This window comes from Cucumis sativus, chromosome 4, assembly GCF_000004075.3.
Source record: "Cucumis sativus cultivar 9930 chromosome 4, Cucumber_9930_V3, whole genome shotgun sequence".
Lineage (NCBI taxonomy): Eukaryota > Viridiplantae > Streptophyta > Magnoliopsida > Cucurbitales > Cucurbitaceae > Cucumis > Cucumis sativus.
The window spans coordinates 21,287,878-21,293,877 of record NC_026658.2 but is presented as its reverse complement, the minus strand read 5'-3'; positions in this window follow the sequence as shown (position 1 = coordinate 21,293,877).

The following is a 6,000-nucleotide window of genomic DNA, read 5'->3' as shown; positions in this document are numbered from 1 at the left end:
AGAAAATACTATAAGTTCGCTCCTTCGCTCGCACTCTCCCACTTTTGTGTCCATACGTAGGCAATATCTATATTGTATAAGTCGTTCTTTTCATCGTGCTATTCACATCATTAAAGGCCCTGAACAAACTAAATCATCACGCTAATTAATGAATCATTAGTTTTGGTCTATCGTCGAACTCCGTCCCTATATTTAAGGAGCCATGTTCGGCCATTCCCAGAAAAGAACGAGGTGTTCTGGTACTTCTGCCTTATCGTCAACTGCAAACCTCGATCGTCCACATTTGTAGCGATTGGATCGATGTACATTTAAATATGAAAGGATGCCAGACTCGAATTTAATCATATATTGATCGTTGCAACTGATTATACGATTAAACGTGTGCTGCAAAACTCGAGGGTCAGTACACATGTAACGACTGAAAACAACATAGATTTAAATATCTGAGGACATGGTACAGAACTTGAACTTCATTATGTAACAATCATGATGGGTGTGTTCGCTTCCCTTGTACGTTGATCGATAAACATGTAACTGGAGAAGTTGCTTCAGGAATATGAAAATCTTTGATGCCTGGACTAATGTTACGTTGTTAAAAAATCGCTAACTTAAAATGTCAGACCAAACTGTTACTTCACATCTGCGTGTTCAATGGAAAAGGCGACGAGGGTTATAAAGCAGGAGACCACATTGATGAAAACTAGAGTGTATGAACCAAAGATAGTAGCCGTGGGATTAAATATTTCAAAAGGGTTCTTGCAATGTAACAGTTTAATGAAAGAATGAAGCAACTGTATACATTTCCTAAAATATAAGAAACCAAAGACTGGCAAGTTGTGAGCTCTTGGGTTCCGGGAGCGTCCACGCAATTTCAAATAGGTTCCACATAGGATGGGTGTAACGACATTTCACACTCGGTTTATTTTACAATGTTTGAGTGTTGAAAATAAAGATAGATGTGATATAGTACAGAGGTTGTAGCATGCTTCCCAGGATAATAACAACGTTCCTACAATAAAAAGTGAGTTTAAAAATGTTTTAATTGTTCTTAGCCTTAGAACTTTTTAGAATAATCTCAACATAATAAGAATCAATATGTCAAGGAAAAAAGAAATACACAGCACGTGTAACACAAAATATAGAAAAACTTTGCGTGTTAAATTTCAAAACTACCTACGCGAAGTCTCTCTTTCCTTATCACGAACAACTTAACTTCAACAACGGTTTCTTTTCCAAGAAATGTGATAAAATACAAATAAAATTGAACTCTTCATTGATTGCAATTTTGCAATATGGACCCTTTTTTGTTTAATTCGTTTTACTGTTTTAATGTCCTCCTCCACTTCTGGCCTCACCAACTTAATAGTCCCAGTTTATGCCAACGAAAGCTAACTTTACCCATTTCTTATTTATTCTTTTTCACAATTTGTTTAAGCAATAACGACGACAGTAGAAATTATAGTTTAAATATAAACCATTGTTTACCAACATACGAGAAAACAATTTCTTTTCTTTGCACAGACCCTACATACATATATCCACTATTTGCACCACGTCCCAATCATACCGATACAAAATAAAGGGTAGAAAGCCTTCATATTCTTGTCTCTTCCTTTGTGTTTCTAACGACCCCTTAAAAATGGGCTCATCTCCAACGCTTGCACTGTCTCTGCTAATTTTCTTTCTATGTAACCTATGTGCAATTCAAGGATCGATCTTCATCCAACCAGTAACTACAGTCGTAATCTTCAACCAAATTGAATACGGCATACCTGTCACCGTTCACTGCAAATCCAAGAACGATGACCTAGGAGTCCATGTCCTTCCGCTTGGACAAGGCTACTCGTTCAAGTTCAGACCCAACCTCGTGGGGACGACCCTGTTTTTCTGCAGCTTCACATGGACTGGACAACACCAAATCTACTGGTTCAATGTCTTCGACGACAAAAGGGATGCAGGGAAATGCACCACATGCAGATGGATCATTCATGAATATAGCATGTGCTTGCAAGACCCGCAAACACCCTGGCAAAGAAACTTGCTATAACTACGGAGATAAGGAGCCAAGCATTATGTAATGAAATATTTTGACATTGGATCTTTTTCATGCAGTTGTTTCCAAGTGCTTAAATTCCGTCTCAGTTAACTCTAATGAAATGATATAAAAAAAGAAAATACTATAAGTTCGCTCCTTCGCTCGCACTCTCCCACTTTTGTGTCCATACGTAGGCAATATCTATATTGTATAAGTCGTTCTTTTCATCGTGCTATTCACATCATTAAAGGCCCTGAACAAACTAAATCATCACGCTAATTAATGAATCATTAGTTTTGGTCTATCGTCGAACTCCGTCCCTATATTTAAGGAGCCATGTTCGGCCATTCCCAGAAAAGAACGAGGTGTTCTGGTACTTCTGCCTTATCGTCAACTGCAAACCTCGATCGTCCACATTTGTAGCGATTGGATCGATGTACATTTAAATATGAAAGGATGCCAGACTCGAATTTAATCATATATTGATCGTTGCAACTGATTATTACGATTAAACGTGTGCTGCAAAACTCGAGGGTCAGTACACATGTAACGACTGAAAACAACATAGATTTAAATATCTGAGGACATGGTACAGAACTTGAACTTCATTATGTAACAATCATGATGGGTGTGTTCGCTTCCCTTGTACGTTGATCGATAAACATGTAACTGGAGAAGTTGCTTCAGGAATATGAAAATCTTTGATGCCTGGACTAATGTTACGTTGTTAAAAAATCGCTAACTTAAAATGTCAGACCAAACTGTTACTTCACATCTGCGTGTTCAATGGAAAAGGCGACGAGGGTTATAAAGCAGGAGACCACATTGATGAAAACTAGAGTGTATGAACCAAAGATAGTAGCCGTGGGATTAAATATTTCAAAAGGGTCTTGCAATGTAACAGTTTAACGAAAGAATGAAGCAACTGTATACATTTCCTAAAATATAAGAAACCAAAGACTGGCAAGTTGTGAGCTCTTGGGTTCCGGGAGCGTCCACGCAATTTCAAATAGGTTCCACATAGGATGGGTGTAACGACATTTCACACTCGGTTTATTTTACAATGTTTGAGTGTTGAAAATAAAGATAGATGTGATATAGTACAGTAAGGTTGTAGCATGCTTCCCAGGATAATAACAACGTTCCTAACAATAAAAAGTGAGTTTAAAAATGTTTTAATTGTTCTTAGCCTTAGAACTCTTTTAGAATAATCTCAACATAATAAGAATCAATATGTCAAGGAAAAAAGAAATACACAGCACGTGTAACACAAAATATAGAAAAACTTTGCGTGTTAAATTTCAAAACTACCTACGCGAAGTCTCTCTTTCCTTATCACGAACAACTTAACTTCAACAACGGTTTCTTTTCCAAGAAATGTGATAAAATACAAATAAAATTGAACTCTTCATTGATTGCAATTTTGCAATATGGACCCTTTTTTGTTTAATTCGTTTTACTGTTTTAATGTCCTCCTCCACTTCTGGCCTCACCAACTTAATAGTCCCAGTTTATGCCAACGAAAGCTAACTTTACCCATTTCTTATTTATTCTTTTTCACAATTTGTTTAAGCAATAACGACGACAGTAGAAATTATAGTTTAAATATAAACCATTGTTTACCAACATACGAGAAAACAATTTCTTTTCTTTGCACAGACCCTACATACATATATCCACTATTTGCACCACGTCCCAATCATACCGATACAAAATAAAGGGTAGAAAGCCTTCATATTCTTGTCTCTTCCTTTGTGTTTCTAACGACCCCTTAAAAATGGGCTCATCTCCAACGCTTGCACTGTCTCTGCTAATTTTCTTTCTATGTAACCTATGTGCAATTCAAGGATCGATCTTCATCCAACCAGTAACTACAGTCGTAATCTTCAACCAAATTGAATACGGCATACCTGTCACCGTTCACTGCAAATCCAAGAACGATGACCTAGGAGTCCATGTCCTTCCGCTTGGACAAGGCTACTCGTTCAAGTTCAGACCCAACCTCGTGGGGACGACCCTGTTTTTCTGCAGCTTCACATGGACTGGACAACACCAAATCTACTGGTTCAATGTCTTCGACGACAAAAGGGATGCAGGGAAATGCACCACATGCAGATGGATCATTCATGAATATAGCATGTGCTTGCAAGACCCGCAAAACCCTGGCAAAGAAACTTGCTATAACTACGGAGATAAGGAGCCAAGCATTATGTAATGAAATATTTTGACATTGGATCTTTTTCATGCAGTTGTTTCCAAGTGCTTAAATTCCGTCTCAGTTAACTCTAATGAAATGATATAAAAAAAGAAAATACTATAAGTTCGCTCCTTCGCTCGCACTCTCCCACTTTTGTGTCCATACGTAGGCAATATCTATATTGTATAAGTCGTTCTTTTCATCGTGCTATTCACATCATTAAAGGCCCTGAACAAACTAAATCATCACGCTAATTAATGAATCATTAGTTTTGGTCTATCGTCGAACTCCGTCCCCTATATTTAAGGAGCCATGTTCGGCCATTCCCAGAAAAGAACGAGGTGTTCTGGTACTTCTGCCTTATCGTCAACTGCAAACCTCGATCGTCCACATTTGTAGCGATTGGATCGATGTACATTTAAATATGAAAGGATGCCAGACTCGAATTTAATCATATATTGATCGTTGCAACTGATTATACGATTAAACGTGTGCTGCAAAACTCGAGGGTCAGTACACATGTAACGACTGAAAACAACATAAGATTTAAATATCTGAGGACATGGTACAGAACTTGAACTTCATTATGTAACAATCATGATGGGTGTGTTCGCTTCCCCTTGTACGTTGATCGATAAACATGTAACTGGAGAAGTTGCTTCAGGAATATGAAAATCTTTGATGCCTGGACTAATGTTACGTTGTTAAAAAATCGCTAACTTAAAATGTCAGACCAAACTGTTACTTCACATCTGCGTGTTCAATGGAAAAGGCGACGAGGGTTATAAGAGCAGGAGACCACATTGATGAAAACTAGAGTGTATGAACCAAAGATAGTAGCCGTGGGATTAAATATTTCAAAAGGGTCTTGCAATGTAACAGTTTAAACGAAAGAATGAAGCAACTGTATACATTTCCTAAAATATAAGAAACCAAAGACTGGCAAGTTGTGAGCTCTTGGGTTCCGGGAGCGTCCACGCAATTTCAAATAGGTTCCACATAGGATGGGTGTAACGACATTTCACACTCGGTTTATTTTACAATGTTTGAGTGTTGAAAATAAAGATAGATGTGATATAGTACAGTAAGGTTGTAGCATGCTTCCCAGGATAATAACAACGTTCCTAACAATAAAAAGTGAGTTTAAAAATGTTTTAATTGTTCTTAGCCTTAGAACTCTTTTAGAATAATCTCAACATAATAAGAATCAATATGTCAAGGAAAAAAGAAATACACAGCACGTGTAACACAAAATATAGAAAAACTTTGCGTGTTAAATTTCAAAACTACCTACGCGAAGTCTCTCTTTCCTTATCACGAACAACTTAACTTCAACAACGGTTTCTTTTCCCAAGAAATGTGATAAAATACAAATAAAATTGAACTCTTCATTGATTGCAATTTTGCAATATGGACCCTTTTTTGTTTAATTCGTTTTACTGTTTTAATGTCCTCCTCCACTTCTGGCCTCACCAACTTAATAGTCCCAGTTTATGCCAACGAAAGCTAACTTTACCCATTTCTTATTTATTCTTTTTCACAATTTGTTTAAGCAATAACGACGACAGTAGAAATTATAGTTTAAATATAAACCATTGTTTACCAACATACGAGAAAACAATTTCTTTTCTTTGCACAGACCCTACATACATATATCCACTATTTGCACCACGTCCCAATCATACCGATACAAAATAAAGGGTAGAAAGCCTTCATATTCTTGTCTCTTCCTTTGTGTTTCTAACGACCCCTTAAAAATGGGCTCATC